This window comes from Orcinus orca, chromosome 7, assembly GCF_937001465.1.
Source record: "Orcinus orca chromosome 7, mOrcOrc1.1, whole genome shotgun sequence".
Classification (NCBI taxonomy): domain Eukaryota; kingdom Metazoa; phylum Chordata; class Mammalia; order Artiodactyla; family Delphinidae; genus Orcinus; species Orcinus orca.
The window spans coordinates 47,622,216-47,637,760 of NC_064565.1; the positions used below are offsets into that span (position 1 = coordinate 47,622,216).

At 39.0% G+C, this 15,545-nt stretch overlaps 2 protein-coding genes across 3 annotated transcripts in view; one reads left to right on the forward strand and one right to left on the reverse strand.

Annotated features, from left to right (window-relative positions):
* Nucleotides 1-15,545, forward strand: part of PKP4 (plakophilin 4) — a 961,933-nt gene that overhangs the window by 487,139 nt on the left and 459,249 nt on the right. The gene's annotated exons all lie outside the window — the stretch shown is intronic.
* The window catches only part of CCDC148 (coiled-coil domain containing 148), a 338,775-nt gene that overhangs the window by 121,899 nt on the left and 201,331 nt on the right, over nucleotides 1-15,545 (reverse strand). The window lies entirely within an intron of this gene.

The window sequence follows — 15,545 nt, forward strand, 5'->3', positions numbered from 1 at the left end:
GTATGGGTTAGCCTCATCCCCAAGGTGGCATTTTCTCTTTTGAGAAATGAATATGAAAAGCCAAGTGGTTTCCAGACTTGCCCAGCAGCATGGGCTCTGACACCTGGGAGAACCAAAAGAGGCATCCCAGTACCATGGCCACAGCCATAGCAACTCTGTGGCAGGGCTTGCAACACGAGCAGTCACACCAGTGACATCCATTCAATGCTTAATGCGTTACTGATGGCTCCAAGGTAAAGTGATTCTACTCCAGAGATGATGGAGATCGGAATCTAGGGAGAACAGAGATGAAGCTAGAAAGGTAGCACACCAAGATGGAAAGTGAAAGAAAGGGTAGGAAAGGGAGAAAAAGGAAACACTGACTGATATTTCAGAGTCCTAACTGACAAATGCCAACGCATTCTATTAGTGCCAGATATGGAAATGTTAACAACCATTATATTATCTCCCTCTGGGTTTATAAGCGATCTTTATTTTATTCTTTGTATTTTTCTGTGTTACCTTATTTTGGGCAATAAATATATATTTCTTTCATAATCAGAGGGAAAAAGAAGATACTTCAAAAGAACAGATATTGGATTAAAGGGCATTTTTCTCTGGGTTCTGACAGACCAATAATGTTGCTTACTCCCAGCACTGACCTTGGAGGGAAGTCAGTGGTCCTTCTGCTGACAGTCCCTTGACAACAAGCATACCAACCCCAGGTTGCTGGTGTCTTCAGATCACTGACACCATCTGGTGCAGTGTCCTGTGCAGGCCCTAGAAGTATATCACACCTGAGGCTTCTTGGCGTCTCAGGACCAATTATTTCCATCCTTGACTCTGGTAGAGGCTGGGGAATGATTCGGGCATTTTCTTCCTTGTTAATGGCTACTTTGAGACACTGATGCTGTCCCTCTCATGTACAGTGCCTTCTTCCTTTGATGTTTACAATATCTGGCTATATCACCCTCTACATGTCCTTATCACTGGCACGTGTGGACTTCCAGGTCATTCTCAAATATTCATTGAGAATTCAGATACGTGAGTCACAGCAACATAGGACTTGTTGTCCAGAACAACTCCTTCTACCTTCCTACGCAACTGCAGTCTAAAGCCCCTCTGACCTGCCAACTCAGAGTCCTATGACTTCCTCTATTCCAGTGAGCTACCTCCTCCTCCAGGATTCTACCACCATGGAGAACAGCTCCAACTCCAAAAGCTTCAATTATAGCCATCGATCTTATGACCAGAACCTACGAGCCCTTCTCCATCATCTTTTGTGTTCCGGTCGTATAGTTTTATTCCTCTAGTACAGCCCTCACCACAAGGCTTTGCTAATTAGTATCCTTGCTCCTCTCTCCCACTACACTGCAGAAACTGTGATTTATTATCCTGGGACTTCCAACAGCAACTGTACCAAATTGATGATTTCAGCTGAATCCTTATTGACAATCAGCATTCCTTTTATGAATTCCTGGCCAGTGCCTCCCGATTGCTCATGGTGGTATTCCAAAACCCATTCACTATATTAAACTCCATACCTGCCTCTATTTCTTCGGTTTTATCAGAGGAAACACAGACCCTAAAAGATTCCTTCCTTGATGTCCTGCTCCTCAGAGGAAGTGCTGTCCCTCCTTCTTTCCAAGGCAACCCTCACCTGGGATCCAGAACCTATTCCCCAATTCCAACTCCATAACCTTACTCCATCACCTACCCTTCTTTCCCCTGTAACTTCAACCTCTTGGTCTTTGCTGCTCCCTTCTCCTCACATGAAAATCTACACAAATCTCACCCATTAACAAAAATTTTAAAGGACTTTCTTTAGACCCCCAAGACTGTAGCACCACACACTTCATTGTTCCCTTTCAGTCAATGATACCTATTCTTCTCCAATTTCACATCTCTTATTTTAGTCCTCACCCATGACATTCCTACCTCTGCCTCCACCCCAATTCACTACTCTTGCCAGTGACTTCCCAATGATCAAAGCAAATTCAATCCTTATTTTATGTAATGTCTCTGATTCTACAAACCCTTATTTACAGTCTTAAGAAACTACTGACTTTGGCATTCATTCATTCAAAAAATACTTATTGAGCATCTGCTTTAAGCCAGATACTGTGCTATGTACTTGGGATATGGTGCTTAAAGAAAAATTAGGCCTTTGCCTCATGGAGCTGGGAGTTTTGGAAAGAGAGAAAATAAACAAGTAAATGAATGAAAAGAATATTACATGTTCAATTCTAAGAAGGAAATAAGTATGGTGATGATGTAGAAAAATCTGTGTAGAACCATGAGAAGGCATATTTTTAAATGACATTTGGATTAAAATTTGAAAGATGAGAGTGAGACAACCATGGAAAGAGATGAGGGAGATCACTGCAGGAAATGAGAGCTTTAGGTGCAACAGTATTGAGTGGGAACGACCTTGCACATGTTCAGAATTGGGAAGAAAACAGCACAGCTGGAGCAGGTAGTGTGAGTTAAGACTGGAGGTAAGTTTGGGAAGCTGGATGGGGGCTAGATGATTAGGCAAAGATTTAGTTCTAGAAACGAAACAAAAAAAGATATTGAAGAGTTTAAAGCAAAGAGTGATATAATGTGACTTAGATTTTTAAAATATAGCTTGGGCTATATTGAGTGAAGAATGGATAGTAGAAGAGCAAAGGAGAAACAGAGACCAAAGAGAATATGGCAAAAATGATCACTGGGATCTAGGAAATTAATTATTCAGATCTGAGATGTGCTTTTGAGTGGAGTCAGAGTGTTCATTTAAGGATTAGACACGGCTGTTGAAGCTAAAAGGAATCCAGGGTAATTCCTAGGTTTTTGCTAGAGCAACTGGTTGGATGATGGTACCAATAACTGAGATGGGAAATTGGAGGAATAACAGGTTTGGAAAAGGAAGTCAGGAGGCTCAGTATTAAACATTAAACAATTGATGTGACTGTAAGACATTTAAGTAGAGATATCAAATAAACATCTGGAGGTACAGATGGGCGGCTCAATGGAGAATTCAGGGCTGGTCTAAATTAAGGAGATATCTACTTAAAATGCTACAAATGCTATTTGATGCTACAAGACTGGAAAAGATCTATAGAGTGTGAACGTAAATAGAAGAGAAAAGGTGATCATGCACTTTCATGTTTATCTGCCTTTTGCAGTTTTCTCAACCAGCATAACTTCATTTTCCTCCTCCACCTGTTTATTTTATTCTACCATTAAGACCAGAACAAATGCCATCTCCTTGAATCTTCCTCTGAACCCTCTAGGGAAAATGTTAGTAGGACTTCCCTGGTGGTCCAGTGGTTATGAATCCACCTTCCAGTGAGAGAGTGGTATGGGCATATATACACTACCAAATGTAACATAGATAGCTAGTGGGAAGTAGCCGCATAGTACAGGGAGATCAGCTCGGTGCTTTGTGTCCACCTAGAGGGGTAGGGTAGGGAGGGTGGGAGGGAGATGCAAGAGGGAGGGGATATGGGGATATATGTATATGCACAGCTGATTCACTTTGTTATACAGTAGAAACTAACACACCATTGTAAAGCAATTATACTCCAATAAAGATGTTAAAAGAAAACCCTAATATTAAAAAATAATAAATAAATAAATAAATAAATAAATAAATAAATAAATAAATAAATAAAATCTGCCTTCCAATGCAGCGGACGCGGGTTTGATCCTTGGTCGGGGAACTAAGATCCCACATGCTGCAAGGCAACTAAGCCCTCGCGCCAGAACTAGAGAGCCCACATGCCACAGTGAAGAGCCCGTGCACCACATCGAAAGATCCTGCATGCCATAACAAAAGATCCCATGTGCCGCAACTAAGACCCGATGCAGCCAAATAAATAAATAAATAGTAAAAAAAAAAAAAAAAAAAAAAAGAGAAAGAGAGAGAGCGCTCCTAGCTCCAATTTCATCTTTTCATTAAAAATAATAATAATAGCAAAAATATTTTGAAAAAAAAAAAGAAAATGTTCGCTCAATCCTTGGCACACCAGTGATCCTTAATTAAGATTTATTACCCTCCCTTCTTTGTTCTGCTTTGTATTCCTTGGTTCTTTTTCAGGAGGGTCTAACACTGGATTGTTACTGATATATTTGGACATTTACTACATGCCTGGCATGCTCTTCCCTGCCTTGTTACCTGCTAAATCCCTCCTGTCCATCATTTAAGACTCAATTGTAGCTTTGCTTTCTCAGCCTTCCTCCTTTCCCCTCTCCTCCAGACATAACTAGGTGTACCTTCTAAGGCACTATTTATGTATCCTTAGCATAATACTTTCCATATTGATCTGCATTATTCATCTTTGTATCCCTAGTATGTTGTATTGTAAATAACACATAGAAGGGCTTAAGTGATCATCATTAGGTGAGTGGGAGCACTTTCTGGTCTCTGGTCTGAGAATAACAAAGTTATGGATGGGAACCAGGCCAGCAGTTTTATTTGCAGGATGGTAAAACTAAACATTTCCCTAAGGACAGTTCCATTACTTTCCATCAATTAATAAGAGCAGGAAGTGTGTGTCATGAAACATTGGCTTTGCAAGGTTCAAACTAAAGTTAAGGTTAAGAGTATTTAACTAGCCTTTTGGAATATTTGTTGAGACACAGATTTTAAACACCCTACTGTTTAGATTTTTTGAGTGATCCTTATAACTTTCCAACGATAGAGGAACCAGAAAGTTAGCACACGGGGTAAGAGGTGAATTTAAAGCTTGTCTCCTCTAGACTTGCAGATAAGGTTTCTAGAAAAAGCTTACTTTTCTGAAAACCAAAATGGGTCCTCATTATCCCCCATCTCCGCTTGTTATCTCTGATTTGTACTGGATAGTCCTCTTTCGTAGTCCCATATTTTGTTCATTTTGGTAGAGTTAAGCCAATAAAAGTGTAAACAAACTGAAGAAACTATTCTCTATATAGATTTATGAGCCAAAGTAATGCTGTGCTATCTTTTCAGAGGGTTTAAGATCATTTTTATATCCCACCTTACTTTTGTAATCTTCCAAACAATTTGTCTCCAGTTAAAAACTCCATTAGTAAACATGACATTTATGGTATTGAGTATATCAGAGTTTAATTTTAAAAAACTTGGACTAATATTACATAACCATTCAATTATTTTCATTCCTTCGGTCCAAAAATTATAATTGCATGGAAGAAGAATTTATTGTTTACACATAGAAACCAGAAAGTTAGGACTAAAGCATTAGAGTAGGAAGACAGTTTGGTCTCTGATATCAAGCAATCTTCTGTACCTTGCTCCTAGGTCATTATTCCAAAGGCTCCAAAGGCTCTAATTCAGGAGGATGTCATAATGCTTAACCAGATACACAAAATACATGAAATATGAAGTACAGAATATCCAGTTGCCTTACTCATAAACCACTGAGGCAGAGTGATTTTTATTCCATTCTCTAGATTCTCATTTACTTAGCTAATTCCTCACATCTCACACTTTTCTACTTTTGGCCCGGAATATGCACCCACAGAAAAAGTGTTGTTGCTCCACATGAAAATGCAGCAGGGCCTCTTCATTAAAAACAGTCATTCTTTTACTTTAAATTTTTCCCACGTGTTTCATGTAGATGAGCCTGTATCACATAAAGTCACCACCAACCGAAGTCTGACTCTTATTTCTATGCGATCTATTTGACAATCATTTGTATTTTGCCAAGTAAATTTTCACACACTTGTGTGAACTTCCGAAAGGTAAGGAACATGCCTTATACTGTAATATTTATTTGTATCCAGTATATTGCACCTTGCAGATGAGAGGTACAAGATAAACTACTCCAGTGGAAAAGAATATGGAAAGGCAACACTGCACACAGTACTTTTCTTATATCAATTCATATAAATCCAAAACTATTAATAAAGTATCCAGACAGAAAATAATGACAGACCACAGACATCAGTGAACCAATTCATTTAGTCATGTGGGGTGTAGAGGTACATTTAATCCCAAAAGAGCACAAGGGCGTGGTACTTCTCTAAGTCAAATTGTCCATGGAAGCCAGATTCAAGGTTTTTTGGGCTGAAGGTGGACACTTGGTCACTTCCATCCTCAGAACCTTTCAGCCAATGTTATCTCTTCTATACTTTGTGGTATAGAGATCTCTGTGGGCTTTTCAATCCACGATGTGCTGAAGCTTCTGAGCAAAAAATTTGGCTCCAAAATAATTATTTTGCATGGCATTCTTTATGCAAAGATGGGAAAACTCTCTACACGGGTAAGAAATCAAAGCTAGTTCTTTGGTTTTTAAAAACAGAAAGTCAGTTTTTCCACCATCCTGCCTGGTTATTTGAATTTAATGGATCTCCTTTCAGTCCACAATTCAGACTATTTGTATTTCAGCTACTTATTTTCATTGTCCTAAACTTGAACCTTTTTGCCACCAATCTCTAATCTGATAAACAAGCACATCTACCTACAGTAAGAGGATAAATTGTCATACTCTTTCTGAAGAATAAATAGGGAAGTTAACTAGCAAAAGCCTTCAGAATTAAGAAATAAAGTTTAAGAATTAATATGCAGGCACCTATGCAAAGATTTATATACAGGTATGTTCATTAAAGCCTTAAAAGGGTAAAAAAATTGGAAATATTGTAACACCACCAAATAAGAAATTGGTTAAATGCAATTATTCACATAATGAAACACTATGCAAACACCAAAAATTATGTGGTAGGAATACAGAGGAAAATATGCAAGATATATCGATAGATGAAAAAAATCAGGTTAAAAATAATATATGCAGTATCAACTAGTTAAATTAAAATCTTTGTGTATATAGAAAAAAAATATATGAACATTGTTATTAATCTTTTGCTAGTGGTTTAGGATTTCAGGTGATATTTATTGTATTTTGTGTGCTTGACTGTATTTTCCAAACTATTTACAATGGACATAAAAGACTTTATAATTACAAAAGGATGTTTTAAAAGTCTGGCCAAAAAAAATCAAAATTTAGAAGGAATATCCAAGGGACATGACTGTTATTCATTCTGGAAGTTTTTAAACTCTATTCCCATATCAAATTAAATGACAAAAATACTGTATATCTTTGTATATAACATTTTAACTTTTTATCACCTTGCATGCATTACTTTCACTTTCTGTAGAAAAGTTTCACTGAGCTACGATTTAATTTTATGCCATAGGCCTTATAAAGGTTAACACAATATCATATAAGGCTTGATTTACACTCAGTAAAACTTCTATTGAAAATGCTTTCTTCTGGGTGGTTTGCCTCCCTCCCCCTGCCAGCTCCTGATGTGCTAGATGTTGTCTATTATTAGCAAATAAGAGCTAAATGCTTCCTTTTAACTTTAACCATGTTCAATTACAGCATCCCCTTTTAATCTTGGTTTGCTGACATAACTATATTCCCATCCTCTTAGTTTTTTGTCTCTTATTCTCTTACTAATTTTCTATTTTAATGATTCCTAATAGGAAACAGATGGCACACTCAAAATTAGGTTAAATCCAGAAGAATGTAATAAGGGGACAATGACAAAGAAGGTTAGAATGCAGGGCAATCACAAGGGATCATGTAGTAGCCATGCTGCTTTACCGAGAGCCAGAGAAGGCTGTGTGGGGAGGGCCACCTGACGGGCTGAGACCTTTGGTGGAGGACACAGCTAGTCAATACAACTCTGCAGGGCCAGGAGCTGGGGGAGCAGCTCTCCCAACCTCACTCTCCTCCCTCATCCTCATCTCTAGTGTTCCACTTTGACTGAACACAATCAGAAGCCAGAGGGCAAGGGAGCCTTCTACAGGACAACTCCCTGGGACACAGAGCAGGATGGAGAGTAGATACGCCCCAACGGGTAGATATCTAGCACAATATTGTTAGTGCCTTTATTATAAATTATTTGGAAGTAGGTGATGTCTATATGTGTAAGTAAATAACATGAATCTTTTAGGTGATTTCACTTTGGTCACTTATGTGAGCATTTTTTCCTAGCAGAGCTGCCTACTCGAATTGGCAATAGCTATTTTCTGCCGTGATGTAGTCTTATGTCCTTAGAGCATGATGAGCCAAGAAAGTATTCTGGTGTAAACACATTAGTTATCTCCCTCTTAATTGAAATTCCAGGTGGATTTAAAAATAACTGTTATGTCTTCTTTAGGAGTAAGGTCTATTTTCAGTCTGGGCATTGAAGTATTACATAATGATCGTGTCATATGTTGATTTTGCTAAAATGAATTTGTCTGTAATCTTGTTTAATTTCTCTCTTTTCACTATTCATTAAAAAGGGAGTATATATACTGAGGATGTTGTATTTCAAAGCCTGAAGTGTCAGGGAGAGTGAAAAGTGAAAAGTAATCAAACCTCAGAGTCATTCAATCATGACTTCTTAGAGCTGAGGTGATTTTAGCAATCATTTAATTCAAACACCTCATTTTACAATTGGGGAGGGAAAATCCTGCAGAGCCTACATATCTTGCCCAAGGTCATCCACCTTGTTAGGGCCTCCTAGTTTGGCATATTTTCCTCTATATCTCAACATCAAAGTACAGTTGTATTCTGCTCATACATTAAATTCACTCACTCAAACAATATTTATTGAGTGCCTTGTGTCAGGCACGGGAGATAAAACAATGAAGAAAATGGAAAAATCCCCCCTTTTTACAGGGCTTACATTCTAGAAGAGAAAGAGAAGACAGTCAATAAATAAATAAAGATATGTCAGAGGAACGATAAATGCCAAGAAAAAAATAAAGTAGGGTAAATGGACAGAGTGACAAGGAAGGAGGATGCTATTTTAAGTTTGGTAGTCAAGGATAGACATTCTCTCTGATGACATTTGAGCGTGACCCTGAATGGAGTGAGAGAGTGAGTTATACAGACATCTGGGGGAGGACTCTTCCAGGCAGAAGGAACAGCCAGTGCAAAAGGCTAAGGGGACATGTGCTAGGGTGTTCGAGGAGGAAGAAATAGGCTGTGATGGCTGGAGCAGGAGGAGTGATGGGGGAAGTCGCAGGATATGAGATCCAAGAGATATTGAGCGTAATGCGGGGAATGACATAATCTGACATACCTTTTAAAAGCATCACTCTGCCTGTTGCGTGGGAAATCGATGGAGGGGGAGGGAGGGAAGAGAAAGGGAGGAGGCAGAGAAATGAATTAGAAGAGTAAGAGGTTTATAATAGTTCTGATTTGGAATGCAGAGCCTTCTATTCATGACAATAGGTAAGGGTGTGAGTATAGGGTGTGAGGGGGGAAAACAAGAGTCAAAATATCAAGGCTTTTGGCCTGAGCACTGGGAGAATAGGATTCCATTTATTGAGAAAAGGAATATGGGGAAAGAGTGGGTTTGGAGAGAAAAACGAGATTACATTTGGGTCAAATTAGATTTGAGGCAGTGGGATGTGTGAGTTTGCAGTTCAAGAGAGAAATCTAGACCAGAGATATTAATTGGTAATTTGAGTCAGCATATAAATGGCATATGAAGTACATTGGATTGGTTGAGATCCCCTAGAAAGTACACATACTTAGAGCACCGAGGCCCCAGGGAACTCCAAGACTTAGAACGATGAGGAGGATCCATCCAAGTTTATGGAGAAAGAGAACCCAGTGAGATAAAAGAACAGAGGATGGCTTCTTAGAAGCTAAATATCAAGTTTTCCAAAGAGGAGGCAGTGATCACTTCCATCTTAATAGTTCAAGTAAAGTGAGGACTGAGAACAGACCCCTGGAATTAGCAACATGGAGATCACTGATGACCTTGACAAGCACAGCTTTGCTGGAATCGAGGGACAAAATGGCTCAAGCGACAATGGGTGGGATGAAGCGAGGACAGTGTGTAGAGGCTACAGGATGGTGAGATTTTCTTAACAGGGGAGGCATGAGGTCAAGGGAGAGTGTGTTTCTAAATACAAGGGAGAATGGTATATTTATAGGTTAATAGGAAAGATCTAGAATAAAAGGGGGAAGTGGTGGTGGGAGAGAGATTTGGATGACCTTGCGTAGGAGAGAGGGAATAGGATTCTGTGCATAAGTGAAGGGGCTGGCCATAGACAGGAGTACAGATACTTAATGCATTGTGAAAGGAGGGAAGGAAAGGAGTGGGTACAGATTCTGATAGGTTGGTAGATGCAATGTTGGAAGCCTGTGGAAATTTTCTTCTTGTGAAATAAGATATTGAGAGGTAAAAAAAAAAAATCACAATCAAAATCGTTAATATTTTCTTCAGTCAACTTAACAAAAGAGCAACACCAAGGAGGCAATGAAGCTGTTTTTTTTTTTTTTAACCTGCTCATAACACATGTCTTATACTTGACACTTCAACTGTGATCAAACCATAATGGTCTGGCTTCTTGTAAAGTGTTTGGCTATAGTGGTTCATTAACCCAAGGAGAGAAATCCTGAGAGAATATTAATAAGACAGACTGCATGTACCTGTAAAACATGAAAGAAATACTCCTAGTAAGCAGACTGCTAAAGAGATTTTAAATTATCAATTACCTATCAATTTAACAGTTCTGAGTACACTAGGACAGGATCAAAGCCATGAAAATTACCCTAAAGCAAACAGTTTGAAACCAAGTTTTCTCAAAATTGATTAATCACAAAATTAATAGCAAACAGCAATCACCGTGATGGGCAGCACAGCACAGTGTTTAAAATCATGAACGATGGAGTTAGACCTCCTGGGTTCAAATCCTAATTGCACTGCTTAATGGCTATGTGACTTTGGGGAAATTATATTCCCTCTATGTGTCTCTGTTTCCTCATTTATAAAATGAAGATCATATTAGTACCCACCCCTTAGGGTTATTAAGAAGATTAAATGAACATAGAACTGTGCCTTGCACATAGCAAGCATTGTATAGGTGTCTGTTAATTAAATCATATCACTGTGAATAATCAAGACCTAGCCAGAAAATGCAGCCAAAAATTGACACCTGGAGTTAATTTTTAAGACTTTTAAAACTGCCTACTGGGAAATCTTTTACAGAAAAACAAATACATCTATCTCTTGATCATCTAGGGTATTTTTTCCCCTCCATCTGACTTTTTCTTAAAATTGTGTCCTGACAAAGAGTAGGAAGATTCCATAATTTCCACTTTTAAAAAAGAAGTTCTAATGGAAATATTCACTTTTAAAAGACATGGAAACCAGAAAAGTGAGCCTCTTGGATTACCATCCTACTTTTCTGTCACCTATTGACTCATATACTGAGAGCTGACCCTACATTTAGACTCATATTAGAAGGTCATAATCAGTTAACAAGCTATGTTAATGTTCATTTCTAAATTTTAATGACAAAATAAGGAACATTATGAATATTTTTAAATTATATGATCCTTGATTTATTTTCTTTTCTCCCATACCACATTCATTTCTTTACTCATACAATATCATTCAGAGGACTGGTTAAATATTCAGAAGATAAAGTCTGAACCCCCAGTTTATTTTGGAGTCATTTCTACATAAAATACACCTTAACTATCTTTTCTTTTTGACCATTGTAATATCCTGATAGTTAATTTACCTACTAGGTTTTATGGTGCCAATATTTTGGGTATTTCATCAGATTTTCAAATAAAAGTACCAAAAATTAAAAGAAAAACACCCGCTCAAACTTTGACTGCAAGATCACATTTCTAGGAGTTAGTAACTGAGAGCACCACAAAACCGAAGGTGGGAAGTAGTTCAACAGATTGGTCCTCAGCCAGATGGGGCTACTTCAGCTCTAGCTGCAGGTGGTCCCTATGCAGAGATGCTTGCAGTGAGAGATCTGGGTGGGCGGATTTTAGAGCAGAGGTCAAACTGGCGTTCAGAGAGGTTCAAAGACATGTTTTTAAGGTCGAAAGAGTCTATGAGAGTTTTTATATTCCATATTCTCCATTTTATAAAAATGTAAAAAAGTGTTGTATACCAATTTGAGATCATCTGAATGTCACTGCATGACTGAGTGCTGCCACAGTGTTTTTTGTTTGTGTTCACAATTCAGTTGGTCCCCAGTGGTACATTACATAAACTGACAGTATATCTTAAGTCATTTTAGTCTAAGTGGGATCCAGTTAGACCAATCAGTCTTTCTCCCTCCCTCTGCTCCCCAGAGCATTTCGTTCCCCAAGAACCAAATGGGCTTTTGTGGATTTTATGGGATTCACCTTGTTAGAAAAAAGCCAATAAACACAGGTCTTTTTGAGATGAACCCTTCTCTCTCTTGGCCTCCTGCTGATGTGGCTGTGAGAAACTGCCCTTAAACTTCTCTGAGGCTCTCTAGTTTGAGAGTATCTATGAGAAACACCCCTTATCTCTTGGAAGTGTTGCTTATATGAATGGATACACTGACCCTTTGATCTTTTCGAGGCTATAACAAAGCGTTGTACATTCACACTTTCAGTCTTTTCCCTATGCCATGCTGTTGGAAATAAACTCTTAACTCTAGAGTTTTTTGCCATTAGGATAGATGGAGATAGAACCTTGCCATTAGGATAGATCCTCCTTTCTCCTGTTTCCAATAATATGTTCATTGCTTCCTTCTGAACCCTTATCAGCCACATCTTATCCATATTTCTACTAACGGTATGTTCAAGGCATTCTAGTCTTTTTTCTATCATGCTCCTCAAAATTCTTCCAACTTCTCTCCACTTCCCAACTCCAAAAAAACTTCCACATTTTTATGTATTTGTTATAGTAGCATTTCACGTCCAGATACCAAAATCTGTATTGATTTTTTAAATTGCTGTGTAACAAACTACCACAAATTTAGCAATTTAAAGCAATACTCACTTATTAGCTCAGAATCCTATAAGTCAGAGGTTCAGAAAGGCATGGCTAGGCTCTCTGCTCATGACATCACAAGCCTAAAGTCAAGGTGTTGCCAAAACTGATTTCTCATCTGGAAGCTTCAGAGAAAAATTTGCTTCCAAGCTCATTCCTTTTTTTTTGGTCAAAATTCAGTTTGTTACAATTATAGGACTATAGGTTACTGGGTCCTATTTCCTTTCTGGCTGTCAGCTAGGGCCACTCTTATCTCCTATGGGGCCACCCACATTTCTTGCCATGTGATCTCCTCCATCTCCAAGCCAACAATGGTGGGTCAAGTCCCTTTTATACTTTAAATCTCTGGCTACCCATCCTGTGACCAGCCAGAGACACCTCTCTGCTTTCAAAGGGCTCATGTGACTAGGTCACGTCCACCCAAATAATCTCCCTTTCTCAACGTTGTCTGTGCCATATAATATAACCTAATTAGGTATTTACAGTCCTGGCAATTATACAGGTATGTATCCCGGGACGGCAGAAAGTCTCGGGGCCCATCTTAGAAGGCTGTCTGTCACGGGGCTATCCATTGGCCCCTTTAAGTCCCAACAATCTTGAAGAAGCAGAGTTTAAAACCTGGGAATTTTTTTTTTATCATTCTCTGTGTCCACCTTTTTTTCTACTCTTGGCTCTTTAGATCAGTATATTATTAGATTGATAAACGCTGGAGAAGAGATTTCATAATATCATGATGAATTACTCTCATAAGAACCCATAAATCCCCACATAGAGAGAATGGCTTTGATCTGAATGTACTCTGGATTCCCTCCTAAGCACAGAGTTTCTTGAACCTTCTGAGAAGTAGTACTGTTCCACCCCTTTCGCCTGCATTCTGATTAAGATAGCCTCCCCTCTTTTGTTTTAGATTCTTTCCTCTCTTCCCTGGTTATCTGTCAGATGAATATAATTCTGAGTGTTTGCCAGGTCACCTGAGGACAAGGGGAAGCACCCAAGTGCCAAGGTTCTACTGAAGACTGGGTCTATTGGTATTTACTGGTGCAATGTCACTTGAGGCTCCCCAGAAACATCTCTGAGATAAGGCTGAAGGTCACACGGCTGGTGGAGTTATTCTGACTTTTCTGACTATGTTCCCCACCCCTCAGTTGTGCAATATGAGTGGTTTCAATGCTGGATTCAGAGTTGGTGAAAATTGGGAGGGAACTGTGACACGATAAATCAAGGAAGGGATATGTCTCCTTTTTCTGTGAGCCTTGCTTAAAATCTCCATTTTGGGAGCAAGGCTGAAAATATCCTCGCCTTGGATCCCATAGAATGCCAAGCATCATGCAGCAACAAAACCTCCTAAAATGCTGTGATGCAGAGCAATTTCTTTGTTATTCAAGCCATCCAAAGAGCCACACCTAGTAAAAGGGTGGTTCTGGGACCAATATTACATATCAGGCATTTTGAGGTTCATCTAGCATGGTAGTCTTGTTTCTTACAATAGCTCCTAGGGATAGTTTATGGAAAGGCATCATCTCTTGATTTTACCATGACAATTGCAAAAGTGGAGAGATGCTTCTGAAATATTACCATTGTCACCTAACAGCTTATGAATCAAAACTTTCCTTGAGTCTTGAGATAAAACTATGAAAACTGAATATTATGTTCAACTAGAGTTTTAAAGCACAAAAGAAAAAAGTGATCTAATAAATGTACATTTGCAAGGAGCTGGGCACCTACTAGGATAAACTTTGCCACTGGATACAAATTATGTTATTCCCACAAAAAGAAAATATTATTTCCTAAAAGACAAATTACTGGGAAGAAGAATTAGGATAAAGCTGATCTCTTGTTCAGAAATCCTAATGTGGGGTTCTATGCATGGCATAGTTTCTCTACCTCTATTGCTGCTCTCTTACGAGAAGAGACAGGCAAGTGAAACAGTAGATGGGGAGAGACAGAACACCAGGTAATAAAGCAACCAGTCTCAAGTCAGGGGGAGGCTGTCTGTAGGGGGTTTTCTGCCAAGCTTCTATTAAGCACTGAAGAACTAAAATTTGTCTCCAACACGTAAAATAGTTAAAACAAAGGGAATCTAGATTTGCGTTTAGTATATATAAAGGCAGTCAGAACTTTGGTCAGTATGTCTGAGTTGACATAGAAATCTTTTTTCCCACTTTAAACACAGAAATTTTGGACAAACTATACCACAACTATACACACACACCCAGTGTCCCAGTGCTGAAAATAAAGATGGAACTCAAAGTCAAAGCAGTGAGAAGGAGCCAAAGCCAAGTGACTCCTGGGGAGAACTGGACCTGAGATACGTCTGAGGAGCTGGTGGCCAGGCCTTCAGTGTTAGTTGTGGGACCTGTGCACATGGGTGCAGGAACCAAGCTACCTACGAAGAGAAAGAAATCATATAGGATTTGTCCATACACACAAGGGAAACTAGCTACACCGTGACCACTCCCCAGGAGAGTGACAAAGGAGCCAACTTTCTGCTTGGGACCAGAGGAAGAAAAGGGCCAAGTGCAGAACCCCAGTGCTGTGCATGAGTGCTAAGTCAGCACCCACTCCCAGCTCACAGCATGGGTCCCAAGTCTCAAAGTTAATATACAAACTGGTCCTGGGCCAGTAAAATGCATAGGGCCCTTAGCAGAGGCAAACATAAAAGCTCTCTGTAGAGATGTTCTCACTACCAGGTCATAGTTCATAAAGGAAAGCACAATTCACAAAGAAAAAGTTTAAGAACTTCGATTATTTGATCATTTGAAATTTCCGTGGAACTATAGACACTGAGGCAAATTTAAAGGCAAATG